A 17160-nucleotide genomic window follows, 5' to 3' on the forward strand; every position below is an offset into this window, starting at 1 on the left:
TGGGGTGACTTGCGGGGCTCGGACCAGGTTCTGTTACCCAGAATCCTTTGCAAACCTCAAAATTTGGCTAAAAAAACACATGTTCCTCACATTTCTGTGGCAGAAAGTTCTGGAATCTGAGAGGAGCCACAAATTTCCTTCCACCCAGCGTTCCCCCAAGCCTCCCGATAAAAATGATACCTCACTTGCGTGGGTAGGCCTAGCGCCCGCGACAGGAAACACCCCAAAGCGCAACGTGGACACATCCAAAATTTTTGAAGAAAACACAGGTGTTTTTTGCGAAGGGCCTACCAGTAAATTTTGGCCTCTAGCTCAGCCGGCACCTAGGGAAACCTACCAAACCTGTGCATTTCTGAAAACTACAGACCTAGGGGAATCCAAGATGGGGTGACTTGCGGGGCTCGGACCAGGTTCTGTTACCCAGAATCCTTTGCAAACCTCAAAATTTGGCTAAAAAAACTCATGTTCCTCACATTTCTGTGGCAGAAAGTTCTGGAATCGGAGAGGAGCCACGAATTTCCTTCCACCCAGCGTTCCCCCAAGTCTCCCGATAAAAATGATACCTCACTTTCGTGGGTAGGCCTAGCGCCCGCGACAGGAAACACCCCAAAGCGCAACGTGGACACATCCAAAATTTTGGAAGAAAACAGAGGTGTTTTTTGCGAACTGCCTACCTGTAGATTTTGGCCTCTAGCTCAGCCGGCACCTAGGGAAACCTACCAGACCTGTGCATTTCTGAAAACTAGAGACTTAGGGGAATCCAAGGAGGGGTGACTTGCGGGGCTCGGACCAGGTTCTGTTACCCAGAATCCTTTGCAAACCTCAAAATTTGGCTAAAAAAACACATGTTCCTCACATTTCTGTGGCAGAAAGTTCTGGCATCTGAGAGGAGCCACAAATTTCCTTCCACCAAGCGTTCCCCCAAGTCTCCCGACAAAAATGATGCCTCACTTGCGTGGGTAGGCCTAGCGCCCGCGACAGGAAACACCCCAAAGCGCAACGTGGACACATCCAAAATTTTGGAAGAAAACAGAGGTGTTTTTTGCGAAGTGCCTACCTGTAGATTTTGGCCTCTAGCTCAGCCGGCACCTAGGGAAACCTACCAAACCTGTGCATTTCTGAAAACTAGAGACCTAGGGGAATCCAAGATGGGGTGACTTGCGGGGCTCGGACCAGGTTCTGTTACCCAGAATCCTTTGCAAACCTCAAAATTTGGCTAAAAAAAACATGTTCCTCACATTTCTGTGGCAGAAAGTTCTGGAATCTGAGAGGGGCCACAAATTTCCTTCCACCCAGCGTTCCCCCAAGTCTCCCGATAAAAATGATACCTCACTTGCGTGGGTAGGCCTAGCGCCCGCGACAGGAAACACCCCAAAGCGCAACGTGGACACATCCAAAATTTTGGAAGAAAACAGAGGTGTTTTTTGCGAAGTGCCTACCTGTAGATTTTGGCCTCTAGCTCAGCCGGCACCTAGGGAAACCTACCAAACCTGTGCATTTCTGAAAACTAGAGACCTAGGGGAATCCATGATAGGGTGACTTGCGGGGCTCGGACCAGGTTCTGTTACCCAGAATCCTTTGCAAACCTCAAAATTTGGCTAAAAAAACACATGTTCCTCACATTTCTGTGGCAGAAAGTTCTGGAATCTAAGAGGAGTCACAAATTTCCTTCCACCCAGCGTTCCCCCAAGCCTCCCGATAAAAATGATACCTCACTTGCTTGGGTAGGCCTAGCGCCCGCGACAGGAAACACCCCAAAGCGCAACGTGGACACATCCAAAATTTTTGAAGAAAACACAGGTGTTTTTTGCGAAGGGCCTACCTGTAAATTTTGGCCTCTAGCTCAGCCGGCACCTAGGGAAACCTACCAAACCTGTGCATTTCTGAAAACTAGAGACCTAGGGGAATCCAAGATGGGGTGACTTGCGGGGCTCGAACCAGGTTTTGTTACCCAGAATCCTGTGCAAACCTCAAAATTTGGCTAAAAAAACTCATGTTCCTCACATTTCTGTGGCAGAAAGTTCTGGAATCGGAGAGGAGCCACGAATTTCCTTCCACCCAGCGTTCCCCCAAGTCTCCCGATAAAAATGATACCTCACTTTCGTGGGTAGGCCTAGCGCCCGCGACAGGAAACACCCCAAAGCGCAACGTGGACACATCCAAAATTTTGGAAGAAAACAGAGGTGTTTTTTGCGAACTGCCTACCTGTAGATTTTGGCATCTAGCTCAGCCGGCACCTAGGGAAACCTACCAAACCTGTGCATTTCTGAAAACTAGAGACTTAGGGGAATCCAAGGAGGGGTGACTTGCGGGGCTCGGACCAGGTTCTGTTACCCAGAATCCTTTGCAAACCTCAAAATTTGGCTAAAAAAACACATGTTCCTCACATTTCTGTGGCAGAAAGTTCTGGCATCTGAGAGGAGCCACAAATTTCCTTCCACCAAGCGTTCCCCCAAGTCTCCCGACAAAAATGATGCCTCACTTGCGTGGGTAGGCCTAGCGCCCGTGACAGGAAACACCCCAAAGCGCAACGTGGACACAGCCAAAATTTTGGAAGAAAACAGAGGTGTTTTTTGCGAAGTGCCTACCTGTCGATTTTGGCCTCTAGCTCAGCCGGCACCTAGGGAAACCTACCAAACCTGTGCATTTCTGAAAACTAGAGACCTAGGGGAATCCAAGATGGGGTGACTTGCGGGGCTCGGACCAGGTTCTGTTACCCAGAATCCTTTGCAAACCTCAAAATTTGGCTAAAAAAACACATGTTCCTCACATTTCTGTGGCAGAAAGTTCTGGAATCTGAGAGGAGCCACAAAATTCCTTCCACCCAGCGTTCCCCCAAGTCTCCCGATAAAAATGATGCCTCACTTGCATGGGTAGGCCTAGCGCCCGCGACAGGAAACACCCCAAAGCGCAACGTGGACACATCCAAAATTTTGGAAGAAAACAGAGGTGTTTTTTGCGAACTGCCTACCTGTAGATTGTGGCCTCTAGCTCAGCCGGCACCTAGGGAAACCTACCAAACCTGTGCATTTCTGAAAACTAGAGACCTAGGGGAATCCAAGATGGGGTGACTTGCGGTGCTCGGACCAGGTTCTGTTACCCAGAATCCTTTGCAAACCTCAAAATTTGGCTAAAAAAACACATGTTCCTCACATTTCTGTGGCAGAAAGTTCTGGAATCTGAGAGGAGCCACAAATTTCCTTCCACCCAGCGTTCCCCCAAGTCTCCCGATAAAAATGATGCCTCACTTGCGTGGGTAGGCCTAGCGCCCGCGACAGGAAACACCCCAAAGCGCAACGTGGACACATCCAAAATTTTGGAAGAAAACAGAGGTTTTTTTGCGAAGTGCCTACCTGTAGATTTTGGCCTCTAGCTCAGCCGGCACCTAGGGAAACCTACCAAACCTGTGCATTTCTGAAAACTAGAGACCTAGGGGAATCCAAGGAGGGGTGACTTGCGGGGCTCGGACCAGGTTCTGTTACCCAGAATCCTTTGCAAACCTCAGAATTTGGCTAAAAAAACACATGTTCCTCACATTTCTGTGGCAGAAAGTTCTGGCATCTGAGAGGAGCCACAAATTTCCGTCCACCAAGCGTTCCCCCAAGTCTCCCGATAAAAAAGATACCTCACTTGTGTGGGTGGGCCTAGCGCCCGCGACAGGAAACACCCCAAAGCACAACGTGGACACATCCAAAATTTTGGAAGAAAACAGAGGTGTTTTTTGCGAAGTGCCTACCTGTAGATTTTGGCCTCTAGCTCAGCCGGCACCTAGGGAAACCTACCAAACCTGTGCATTTCTGAAAACTAGAGACCTAGGGGAATCCAAGATGGGGTGACTTGCGGGGCTCGGACCAGGTTTTGTTACCCAGAATCCTGTGCAAACCTCAAAATTTGGCTAAAAAAACTCATGTTCCTCACATTTCTGTGGCAGAAAGTTCTGGAATCGGAGAGGAGCCACGAATTTCCTTCCACCCAGCGTTCCCCCAAGTCTCCCGATAAAAATGATACCTCACTTTCGTGGGTAGGCCTAGCGCCCGCGACAGGAAACACCCCAAAGCGCAACGTGGACACATCCAAAATTTTGGAAGAAAACAGAGGTGTTTTTTGCGAACTGCCTACCTGTAGATTTTGGCCTCTAGCTCAGCCGGCACCTAGGGAAACCTACCAAACCTGTGCATTTCTGAAAACTAGAGACTTAGGGGAATCCAAGGAGGGGTGACTTGCGGGGCTCGGACCAGGTTCTGTTACCCAGAATCCTTTGCAAACCTCAAAATTTGGCTAAAAAAACACATGCTCCTCACATTTCTGTGGCAGAAAGTTCTGGCATCTGAGAGGAGCCACAAATTTCCTTCCACCAAGCGTTCCCCCAAGTCTCCCGACAAAAATGATGCCTCACTTGCGTGGGTAGGCCTAGCGCCCGTGACAGGAAACACCCCAAAGCGCAACGTGGACACAGCCAAAATTTTGGAAGAAAACAGAGGTGTTTTTTGCGAAGTGCCTACCTGTAGATTTTGGCCTCTAGCTCAGCCGGCACCTAGGGAAACCTACCAAACCTGTGCATTTCTGAAAACTAGAGACCTAGGGGAATCCAAGATGGGGTGACTTGCGGGGCTCGGACCAGGTTCTGTTACCCAGAATCCTTTGCAAACCTCAAAATTTGGCTAAAAAAACACATGTTCCTCACATTTCTGTGGCAGAAAGTTCTGGAATCTGAGAGGAGCCACAAAATTCCTTCCACCCAGCGTTCCCCCAAGTCTCCCGATAAAAATGATGCCTCACTTGCATGGGTAGGCCTAGCGCCCGCGACATGAAACACCCCAAAGCGCAACGTGGACACATCCAAAATTTTGGAAGAAAACAGAGGTGTTTTTTGCGAACTGCCTACCTGTAGATTGTGGCCTCTAGCTCAGCCGGCACCTAGGGAAACCTACCAAACCTGTGCATTTCTGAAAACTAGAGACTTAGGGGAATCCAAGGAGGGGTGACTTGCGGTGCTTGGACCAGGTTCTGTTACCCAGAATCCTTTGAAACCTCAAAATTTGGCTAAAAAAACACATGTTCCTCACATTTCTGTGGCAGAAAGTTCTGGCATCTGAGAGGAGCCACAAATTTCCTTCCACCCAGCGTTCCCCCAAGTCTCCCGACAAAAATGATGCCTCACTTGCGTGGGTAGGCCTAGCACCCGCGACAGGAAACACCCCAAAGCGCAACGTGGACACAGCCAAAATTTTGGAAGAAAACAGAGGTGTTTTTTGCGAAGTGCCTACCTGTAGATTTTGGCCTCTAGCTCAGCCGGCACCTAGGGAAACCTACCAAACCTGTACATTTCTGAAAACTAGAGACCTAGGGGAATCCAAGATGGGATGACTTGCGGGGCTCGGACCAGGTTCTGTTACCCAGAATCCTTTGCAAACCTCAAAATTTGGCTAATAAAACACATGTTCCTCACATTTCTGTGGCAGAAAGTTCTGGAATCTGAGAGGAGCCACAAATTTCCTTTCACCCAGCGTTCCCCCAAGTCTCCCGATAAAAATGATACCTCACTTGCGTGGGTAGGCCTAGCGCCCGCGACAGGAAACACCCCAAAGCGCAACGTGGACACATCCAAAATTTTGGAAGAAAACAGAGGTGTTTTTTGCGAAGTGCCTACCTGTAGATTTTGGCCTCTAGCTCAGCCGGCACCTAGGGAAACCTACCAAACCTGTGCATTTCTGAAAACTAGAGACCTAGGGGAATCCAAGATGGGGTGACTTGCGGGGCTCGGACCAGGTTCTGTTACCCAGAATCCTTTGCAAACCTCAAACTTTGGCTAAAAAAACACATGTTCCTCACATTTCTGTGGCAGAAAGTTCTGGAATCTGAGAGGAGCCACAAATTTCCTTCCACCCAGCGTTCCCCAAGTCTCCCGATAAAAATGATACCTCACTTGCGTGGGTAGGCCTAGCGCCCGCGACAGGAAACACCCCAAAGCGCAACGTGGACACATCCAAAATTTTGGAAGAAAACAGAGGTGTTTTTTGCGAAGTGCCTACCTGTAGATTTTGGCCTCTAGCTCAGCCGGCACCTAGGGAAACCTACCAATCCTGTGCATTTCTGAAAACTAGAGACCTAGGGGAATCCAAGACGGGGTGACTTGCGGGGCTCGGACCAGGTTCTGTTACCCAGAATCCTTTGCAAACTTCAAAATTTGGCTAGAAAAACACATGTTCCTCATATTTCTGTGGCAGAAAGTTCTGGAATCTGAGAGGAGCCACAAATTTCCTTCCACCCAGCGTTCCCCCAAGTCGCCCGATAAAAATGATACCTCACTTGCGTGGGTAGGCCTAGCGCCCGCAACAGGAAACACCCCAAAGCGCAACGTGGACACATCCAAAATTTTGGAAGAAAACAGAGGTGTTTTTTGCGAAGTGCCTACCTGTAGATTTTGGCCTCTAGCTCAGCCGGCACCTTGGGAAACCTACCAAACCTGTGCTTTTCTGAAAACTAGAGACCTAGGGGAATCCAAGATGGGGTGACTTGCGGGGCTCGGACCAGGTTCTGTTACCCAGAATCCTTTGCAAACCTCAACATTTGGCTAAAAAAACACATGTTCCTCACATTTCTGTGGCAGAAAGTTCTGGAATCTGAGAGGAGCCACAAATTTCCTTCCACCCAGCGTTCCCCCAAGTCTCCCGATAAAAATGATGCCTCACTTGCGTGGGTAGGCCTAGCGCCCGTGACAGGAAACACCCCAAAGCGCAACATGGACACATCCAAAATTTTGGAAGAAAACAGAGGTTTTTTTGCGAAGTGCCTACCTGTAGATTTTGGCCTCTAGCTCAGCCGGCACCTAGGGAAACCTACCAAACCTGTGCATTTCTGAAAACTAGAGACCTAGGGGAATCCAAGATGGGGTGACTTGCGGGGCTCGGACCAGGTTCTGTTACCCAGAATCCTTTGCAAACCTCAAAATTTGGCTAATAAAACACATGTTCCTCACATTTCTGTGGCAGAAAGTTCTGGAATCTGAGAGGAGCCACAAATTTCCTTCCACCCAGCGTTCCCCCAAGTCTCCCGATAAAAATGATACCTCACTTGCGTGGGTAGGCCTAGCGCCCGCGACAGGAAACACCCCAAAGCGCAACGTGGACATCCAAAATTTTGGAAGAAAACAGAGGTGTTTTTTGCGAAGTGCCTACCTGTAGATTTTGGCCTCTAGCTCAGCCGGCACCTAGGGAAACCTACCAATCCTGTGCATTTCTGAAAACTAGAGACCTAGGGGAATCCAAGACGGGGTGACTTGCGGGGCTCGGACCAGGTTCTGTTACCCAGAATCCTTTGCAAACCTCAAAATTTGGCTAAAAAAACACATGTTCCTCACATTTCTGTGGCAGAAAGTTCTGGAATCTGAGAGGAGCCACAAATTTCCTTCCACCCAGCGTTCCCCCAAGTCGCCCGATAAAAATGATACCTCACTTGCGTGGGTAGGCCTAGCGCCCGCAACAGGAAACACCCCAAAGCGCAACGTGGACACATCCAAAATTTTGGAAGAAAACAGAGGTGTTTTTTGCGAAGTGCCTACCTGTAGATTTTGGCCTCTAGCTCAGCCGGCACCTTGGGAAACCTACCAAACCTGTGCTTTTCTGAAAACTAGAGACCTAGGGGAATCCAAGATAGGGTGACTTGCGGGGCTCGGACCAGGTTCTGTGACCCAGAATCCTTTGCAAACCTCAAAATTTGGCTAAAAAAACACATGTTCCTCACATTTCTGTGGCAGAAAGTTCTGGAATCTGAGAGGAGCCACAAATTTCCTTCCACCCAGCGTTCCCCCAAGTCTCCCGATAAAAATGATGCCTCACTTGCGTGGGTAGGCCTAGCGCCCGTGACAGGAAACACCCCAAAGCGCAACATGGACACATCCAAAATTTTGGAAGAAAACAGAGGTTTTTTTGCGAAGTGCCTACCTGTAGATTTTGGCCTCTAGCTCAGCCGGCACCTAGGGAAACCTACCAAACCTGTGCATTTCTGAAAACTAAAGACCTAGGGGAATCCAAGATGGGGTGACTTGCGGGGCTCGGACCAGGTTCTGTTACCCAGAATCCTTTGCAAACCTCAAAATTTGGCTAATAAAACACATGTTCCTCACATTTCTGTGGCAGAAAGTTCTGGAATCTGAGAGGAGCCACAAATTTCCTTCCACCCAGCGTTCCCCCAAGTCTCCCGATAAAAATGATACCTCACTTGCGTGGGTAGGCCTAGCGCCCGCGACAGGAAACACCCCAAAGCGCAACGTGGACACATCCAAAATTTTGGAAGAAAACAGAGGTGTTTTTTGCGAAGTGCCTACCTGTAGATTTTGGCCTCTAGCTCAGCCGGCACCTAGGGAAACCTACCAAACCTGTGCATTTCTGAAAACTAGAGACCTAGGGGAATCCAAGATGGGGTGACTTGCGGGGCTCGGACCAGGTTCTGTTACCCAGAATCCTTTGCAAACCTCAAACTTTGGCTAAAAAAACACATGTTCCTCACATTTCTGTGGCAGAAAGTTCTGGAATCTGAGAGGAGCCACAAATTTCCTTCCACCCAGCGTTCCCCCAAGTCTCCCGATAAAAATGATACCTCACTTGCGTGGGTAGGCCTAGCGCCCGCGACAGGAAACACCCCAAAGCGCAACGTGGACACATCCAAAATTTTGGAAGAAAACAGAGGTGTTTTTTGCGAAGTGCCTACCTGTAGATTTTGGCCTCTAGCTCAGCCGGCACCTAGGGAAACCTACCAAACCTGTGCATTTCTGAAAACTAGAGACCTAGGGGAATCCAAGACGGGGTGACTTGCGGGGCTAGGACCAGGTTCTGTTACCCAGAATCCTTTGCAAACCTCAACATTTGGCTAAAAAAACACATGTTCCTCACATTTCTGTGGCAGAAAGTTCTGGAATCTGAGAGGAGCCACAAATTTCCTTCCACCCAGCGTTCCCCCAAGTCGCCCGATAAAAATGATACCTCACTTGCGTGGGTAGGCCTAGCGCCCGCGACAGGAAACACCCCAAAGCGCAACGTGGACACATCCAAAATTTTGGAAGAAAACAGAGGTGTTTTTTGCGAAGTGCCTACCTGTAGATTTTGGCCTCTAGCTCAGCCGGCACCTAGGGAAACCTACCAAACCTGTGCATTTCTGAACACTAGAGACCTAGGGGAATCCAAGATGGGGTGACTTGCGGGGCTCGGACCAGGTTCTGTTACCCAGAATCCTTTGCAAACCTCAAAATTTGGCTAAAAAAACACATGTTCCTCACATTTCTGTGGCAGAAAGTTCTGGAATCTGAGAGGAGCCACAAATTTCCTTCCACCCAGCGTTCCCCCAAGCCTCCCGATAAAAATGATACCTCACTTGCGTGGGTAGGCCTAGCGCCTGCGACAGGAAACACCCCAAAGCGCAACGTGGACACATCCAAAATTTTTGAAGAAAACACAGGTGTTTTTTGCGAAGGGCCTACCTGTAAATTTTGGCCTCTAGCTCAGCCGGCACCTAGGGAAACCTACCAATCCTGTGCATTTCTGAAAACTAGAGACCTAGGGGAATCCAAGACGGGGTGACTTGCGGGGCTCGGACCAGGTTCTGTTACCCAGAATCCTTTGCAAACCTCAAAATTTGGCTAAAAAAACACATGTTCCTCACATTTCTGTGGCAGAAAGTTCTGGAATCTGAGAGGAGCCACAAATTTCCTTCCACCCAGCGTTCCCCCAAGTCGCCCGATAAAAATGATACCTCACTTGCGTGGGTAGGCCTAGCGCCCGCGACAGGAAACACCCCAAAGCGCAACGTGGACACATCCAAAATTTTGGAAGAAAACAGAGTTGATTTTTGCGAAGTGCCTACCTGTAGATTTTGGCCTCTAGCTCAGCCGGCACCTTGGGAAACCTACCAAACCTGTGCATTTCTGAAAACTAGAGACCTAGGGGAATCCAAGATGGGGTGACTTGCGGGGCTCGGACCAGGTTCTGTTACCCAGAATCCTTTGCAAACCTCAAAATTTGGCTAAAAAAACACATGTTCCTCACATTTCTGTGGCAGAAAGTTCTGGAATCTGAGAGGAGCCACAAATTTCCTTCCACCCAGCGTTCCCCCAAGTCTCCCGATAAAAATGATGCCTCACTTGCGTGGGTAGGCCTAGCGCCCGCGACAGGAAACACCCCAAAGCGCAACATGGACACATCCAAAATTTTGGAAGAAAACAGAGGTTTTTTTGCGAAGTGCCTACCTGTAGATTTTGGCCTCTAGCTCAGCCGGCACCTACGGAAACCTACCAAACCTGTGCATTTCTGAAAACTAGAGACCTAGGGGAATCCAAGATGGGGTGACTTGCGGGGCTCGGACCAGGTTCTGTTACCCAGAATCCTTTGCAAACCTCAAAATTTGGCTAATAAAACACATGTTCCTCACATTTCTGTGGCAGAAAGTTCTGGAATCTGAGAGGAGCCACAAATTTCCTTCCACCCAGCGTTCCCCCAAGTCTCCCGATAAAAATGATACCTCACTTGCGTGGGTAGGCCTAGCGCCCGCGACAGGAAACACCTCAAAGCGCAACGTGGACACATCCAAAATTTTGGAAGAAAACAGAGGTGTTTTTTGCGAAGTGCCTACCTGTAGATTTTGGCCTCTAGCTCAGCCGGCACCTAGGGAAACCTACCAAACCTGTGCATTTCTGAAAACTAGAGACCTAGGGGAATCCAAGATGGGGTGACTTGCGGGGCTCGGACCAGGTTCTGTTACCCAGAATCCTTTGCAAACCTCAGAATTTGGCTAAAAAAACACATGTTCCTCACATTTCTGTGGCAGAAAGTTCTGGAATCTGAGAGGAGCCACAAATTTCCTTCCACCCAGCGTTCCCCCAAGCCTCCTGATAAAAATGATACCTCACTTGCGTGGGTAGGCCTAGCGCCCGCGACAGGAAACACCCCAAAGCGCAACGTGGACACATCCAAAATTTTTTACGAAAACACAGGTGTTTTTTACGAAGGGCCTACCTGTAAATTTTGGCCTCTAGCTCAGCCGGCACCTAGGGAAACCTACCAAACCTGTGCATTTCTGAAAACTAGAGACCTAGGGGAATCCAAGATGGGGTGACTTGCGGGGCTCGGACCAGGTTCTGTTACCCAGAATCCTTTGCAAACCTCAAAATTTGGCTAAAAAAACACATGTTCCTCACATTTCTGTGGCAGAAAGTTCGGGAATCGGAGAGGAGCCACGAATTTCCTTCCACCCAGCGTTCCCCCAAGTCTCCCGATAAAAATGACACCTCACTTTCGTGGGTAGGCCTAGCGCCCGCGACAGGAAACACCCCAAAGCGCAACGTGGACACATCCAAAATTTTGGAAGAAAACAGAGGTGTTTTTTGCGAACTGCCTACCTGTAGATTTTGGCCTCTAGCTCAGCCGGCACCTAGGGAAACCTTCCAGACCTGTGCATTTCTGAAAACTAGAGACTTAGGGGAATCCAAGGAGGGGTGACTTGCGGGGCTCGGACCAGGTTCTGTTACCCAGAATCCTTTGCAAACCTCAAAATTTGGCTAAAAAAACACATGTTCCTCACATTTCTGTGGCAGAAAGTTCTGGCATCTGAGAGGAGCCACAAATTTCCTTCCACCAAGCGTTCCCCCAAGTCTCCCGACAAAAATGATGCCTCACTTGCGTGGGTAGGCCTAGCGCCCGCGACAGGAAACACCCCAAAGCGCAACGTGGACACAGCCAAAATTTTGGACGAAAACAGAGGTGTTTTTTGCGAAGTGCCTTCCTGTAGATTTTGGCCTCTAGCTCAGCCGGCACCTAGAGAAACCTACCAAACCTGTGCATTTCTGAAAACTAGAGACCTAGGGGAATCCAAGATGGGGTGACTTGCGGGGCTCGGACCAGGTTCTGTTACCCAGAATCCTTTGCAAACCTCAAAATTTGGCTAAAAAAACACATGTTCCTCACATTTCTGTGGCAGAAAGTTCTGGAATCGGAGAGGAGCCACGAATTTCCTTCCTCCCAGCGTTCCCCCAAGTCTCCCGATAAAAATGACACCTCACTTTCGTGGGTAGGCCTAGCGCCCGCGACAGGAAACACCCCAAAGCGCAACGTGGACACATCCAAAATTTTGGAAGAAAACAGAGGTGTTTTTTGCGAACTGCCTACCTGTAGATTTTGGCCTCTAGCTCAGCCGGCACCTAGGGAAACCTACCAGACCTGTGCATTTCTGAAAACTAGAGACTTAGGGGAATCCAAGGAGGGGTGACTTGCGGGGCTCGGACCAGGTTCTGTTACCCAGAATCCTTTGCAAACCTCAAAATTTGGCTAAAAAAACACATGTTCCTCACATTTCTGTGGCAGAAAGTTCTGGCATCTGAGAGGAGCCACAAATTTCCTTCCACCAAGCGTTCCCCCAAGTCTCCCGACAAAAATGATGCCTCACTTGCGTGGGTAGGCCTAGCGCCCGCGACAGGAAACACCCCAAAGCGCAACGTGGACACAGCCAAAATTTTGGACGAAAACAGAGGTGTTTTTTGCAAAGTGCCTACCTGTAGATTTTGGCCTCTAGCTCAGCCGGCACCTAGAGAAACCTACCAAACCTGTGCATTTCTGAAAACTAGAGACCTAGGGGAATCCAAGATGGGGTGACTTGCGGGGCTCGGACCAGGTTCTGTTACCCAGAATCCTTTGCAAACCTCAAAATTTGGCTAAAAAAAACATGTTCCTCACATTTCTGTGGCAGAAAGTTCTGGAATCTGAGAGGAGCCACAAATTTCCTTCCACCCAGCGTTCCCCCAAGTCTCCCGATAAAAATGATGCCTCAATTGCGTGGGTAGGCCTAGCGCCCGCAACAGGAAACACCCCAAAGCGCAACGTGGACACATCCAAAATTTTGGAAGAAAACAGAGGTTTTTTTGCGAAGTGCCTACCTGTAGATTTTGGCCTCTAGCTCAGCCGGCACCTAGGGAAACCTACCAAACCTGTGCATTTCTGAAAACTACAGACCTAGGGGAATCCAAGGAGGGTTGACTTGCGGGGCTCGGACCAGGTTCTGTTACCCAGAATCCTTTGCAAACCTCAGAATTTGGCTAAAAAAACACATGTTCCTCACATTTCTGTGGCAGAAAGTTCTGGCATCTGAGAGGAGCCACAAATTTCCTTCCACCCAGCGTTCCCCCAAGCCTCCCGATAAAAATGATACCTCACTTGCGTGGGTAGGCCTAGCGCCCGCGACAGGAAACACCCCAAAGCGCAACGTGGACACATCCAAAATTTTTGAAGAAAACACAGGTGTTTTTTGCGAAGGGCCTACCTGTAAATTTTGGCCTCTAGCTCAGCCGGCACCTAGGGAAACCTACCAAACCTGTGCATTTCTGAAAACTAGAGACCTAGGGGAATCCAAGATGGGGTGACTTGCGGGGCTCGGACCAGGTTCTGTTACCCAGAATCCTTTGCAAACCTCAAAATTTGGCTAATAAAACACATGTTCCTCACATTTCTGTGGCAGAAAGTTCTGGAATCTGAGAGGAGCCAGAAATTTCCTTCCACCCAGCGTTCCCCCAAGTCTCCCGATAAAAATGATACCTCACTTGCGTGGGTAGGCCTAGCGCCCGCGACAGGAAACACCCCAAAGCGCAACGTGGACACATCCAAAATTTTGGAAGAAAACAGAGGTGTTTTTTGCGAAGTGCCTACCTGTAGATTTTTGCCTCTAGCTCAGCCGGCACCTAGGGAAACCTACCAAACCTGTGCATTTCTGAAAACTAGAGACCTAGGGGAATCCAAGATGGGGTGACTTGCGGGGCTCGGACCAGGTTCTGTTACCCAGAATCCTTTGCAAACCTCAAAATTTGGCTAAAAAAACACATGTTCCTCACATTTCTGTGGCAGAAAGTTCTGGAATCTGAGAGGAGCCACAAATTTCCTTCCACCCAGCGTTCCCCCAAGCCTCCCGATAAAAATGATACCTCACTTGCGTGGGTAGGCCTAGCGCCCGCGACAGGAAACACCCCAAAGCGCAACGTGGACACATCCAAAATTTTTGAAGAAAACACAGGTGTTTTTTGCGAAGGGCCTACCAGTAAATTTTGGCCTCTAGCTCAGCCGGCACCTAGGGAAACCTACCAAACCTGTGCATTTCTGAAAACTACAGACCTAGGGGAATCCAAGATGGGGTGACTTGCGGGGCTCGGACCAGGTTCTGTTACCCAGAATCCTTTGCAAACCTCAAAATTTGGCTAAAAAAACTCATGTTCCTCACATTTCTGTGGCAGAAAGTTCTGGAATCGGAGAGGAGCCACGAATTTCCTTCCACCCAGCGTTCCCCCAAGTCTCCCGATAAAAATGATACCTCACTTTCGTGGGTAGGCCTAGCGCCCGCGACAGGAAACACCCCAAAGCGCAACGTGGACACATCCAAAATTTTGGAAGAAAACAGAGGTGTTTTTTGCGAACTGCCTACCTGTAGATTTTGGCCTCTAGCTCAGCCGGCACCTAGGGAAACCTACCAGACCTGTGCATTTCTGAAAACTAGAGACTTAGGGGAATCCAAGGAGGGGTGACTTGCGGGGCTCGGACCAGGTTCTGTTACCCAGAATCCTTTGCAAACCTCAAAATTTGGCTAAAAAAACACATGTTCCTCACATTTCTGTGGCAGAAAGTTCTGGCATCTGAGAGGAGCCACAAATTTCCTTCCACCAAGCGTTCCCCCAAGTCTCCCGACAAAAATGATGCCTCACTTGCGTGGGTAGGCCTAGCGCCCGCGACAGGAAACACCCCAAAGCGCAACGTGGACACATCCAAAATTTTGGAAGAAAACAGAGGTGTTTTTTGCGAAGTGCCTACCTGTAGATTTTGGCCTCTAGCTCAGCCGGCACCTAGGGAAACCTACCAAACCTGTGCATTTCTGAAAACTAGAGACCTAGGGGAATCCAAGATGGGGTGACTTGCGGGGCTCGGACCAGGTTCTGTTACCCAGAATCCTTTGCAAACCTCAAAATTTGGCTAAAAAAAACATGTTCCTCACATTTCTGTGGCAGAAAGTTCTGGAATCTGAGAGGGGCCACAAATTTCCTTCCACCCAGCGTTCCCCCAAGTCTCCCGATAAAAATGATACCTCACTTGCGTGGGTAGGCCTAGCGCCCGCGACAGGAAACACCCCAAAGCGCAACGTTGACACATCCAAAATTTTGGAAGAAAACAGAGGTGTTTTTTGCGAAGTGCCTACCTGTAGATTTTGGCCTCTAGCTCAGCCGGCACCTAGGGAAACCTACCAAACCTGTGCATTTCTGAAAACTAGAGACCTAGGGGAATCCATGATAGGGTGACTTGCGGGGCTCGGACCAGGTTCTGTTACCCAGAATCCTTTGCAAACCTCAAAATTTGGCTAAAAAAACACATGTTCCTCACATTTCTGTGGCAGAAAGTTCTGGAATCTAAGAGGAGTCACAAATTTCCTTCCACCCAGCGTTCCCCCAAGCCTCCCGATAAAAATGATACCTCACTTGCTTGGGTAGGCCTAGCGCCCGCGACAGGAAACACCCCAAAGCGCAACGTGGACACATCCAAAATTTTTGAAGAAAACACAGGTGTTTTTTGCGAAGGGCCTACCTGTAAATTTTGGCCTCTAGCTCAGCCGGCACCTAGGGAAACCTACCAAACCTGTGCATTTCTGAAAACTAGAGACCTAGGGGAATCCAAGATGGGGTGACTTGCGGGGCTCGAACCAGGTTTTGTTACCCAGAATCCTGTGCAAACCTCAAAATTTGGCTAAAAAAACTCATGTTCCTCACATTTCTGTGGCAGAAAGTTCTGGAATCGGAGAGGAGCCACGAATTTCCTTCCACCCAGCGTTCCCCCAAGTCTCCCGATAAAAATGATACCTCACTTTCGTGGGTAGGCCTAGCGCCCGCGACAGGAAACACCCCAAAGCGCAACGTGGACACATCCAAAATTTTGGAAGAAAACAGAGGTGTTTTTTGCGAACTGCCTACCTGTAGATTTTGGCCTCTAGCTCAGCCGGCACCTAGGGAAACCTACCAAACCTGTGCATTTCTGAAAACTAGAGACTTAGGGGAATCCAAGGAGGGGTGACTTGCGGGGCTCGGACCAGGTTCTGTTACCCAGAATCCTTTGCAAACCTCAAAATTTGGCTAAAAAAACACATGTTCCTCACATTTCTGTGGCAGAAAGTTCTGGCATCGGAGAGGAGCCACAAATTTCCTTCCACCAAGCGTTCCCCCAAGTCTCCCGACAAAAATGATGCCTCACTTGCGTGGGTAGGCCTAGCGCCCGTGACAGGAAACACCCCAAAGCGCAACGTGGACACAGCCAAAATTTTGGAAGAAAACAGAGGTGTTTTTTGCGAAGTGCCTACCTGTCGATTTTGGCCTCTAGCTCAGCCGGCACCTAGGGAAACCTACCAAACCTGTGCATTTCTGAAAACTAGAGACCTAGGGGAATCCAAGATGGGGTGACTTGCGGGGCTCGGACCAGGTTCTGTTACCCAGAATCCTTTGCAAACCTCAAAATTTGGCTAAAAAAACACATGTTCCTCACATTTCTGTGGCAGAAAGTTCTGGAATCTGAGAGGAGCCACAAAATTCCTTCCACCCAGCGTTCCCCCAAGTCTCCCGATAAAAATGATGCCTCACTTGCATGGGTAGGCCTAGCGCCCGCGACAGGAAACACCCCAAAGCGCAACGTGGACACATCCAAAATTTTGGAAGAAAACAGAGGTTTTTTTGCGAAGTGCCTACCTGTAGATTTTGGCCTCTAGCTCAGCCGGCACCTAGGGAAACCTACCAAACCTGTGCATTTCTGAAAACTAGAGACCTAGGGGAATCCAAGGAGGGGTGACTTGCGGGGCTCGGACCAGGTTCTGTTACCCAGAATCCTTTGCAAACCTCAGAATTTGGCTAAAAAAACACATGTTCCTCACATTTCTGTGGCAGAAAGTTCTGGCATCTGAGAGGAGCCACAAATTTCCGTCCACCAAGCGTTCCCCCAAGTCTCCCGATAAAAAAGATACCTCACTTGTGTGGGTGGGCCTAGCGCCCGCGACAGGAAACACCCCAAAGCGCAACGTGGACACATCCAAAATTTTGGAAGAAAACAGAGGTGTTTTTTGCGAAGTGCCTACCTGTAGATTTTGGCCTCTAGCTCAGCCGGC

This window comes from Pleurodeles waltl, chromosome 1_2 (assembly GCF_031143425.1).
Source record: "Pleurodeles waltl isolate 20211129_DDA chromosome 1_2, aPleWal1.hap1.20221129, whole genome shotgun sequence".
Classification (NCBI taxonomy): domain Eukaryota; kingdom Metazoa; phylum Chordata; class Amphibia; order Caudata; family Salamandridae; genus Pleurodeles; species Pleurodeles waltl.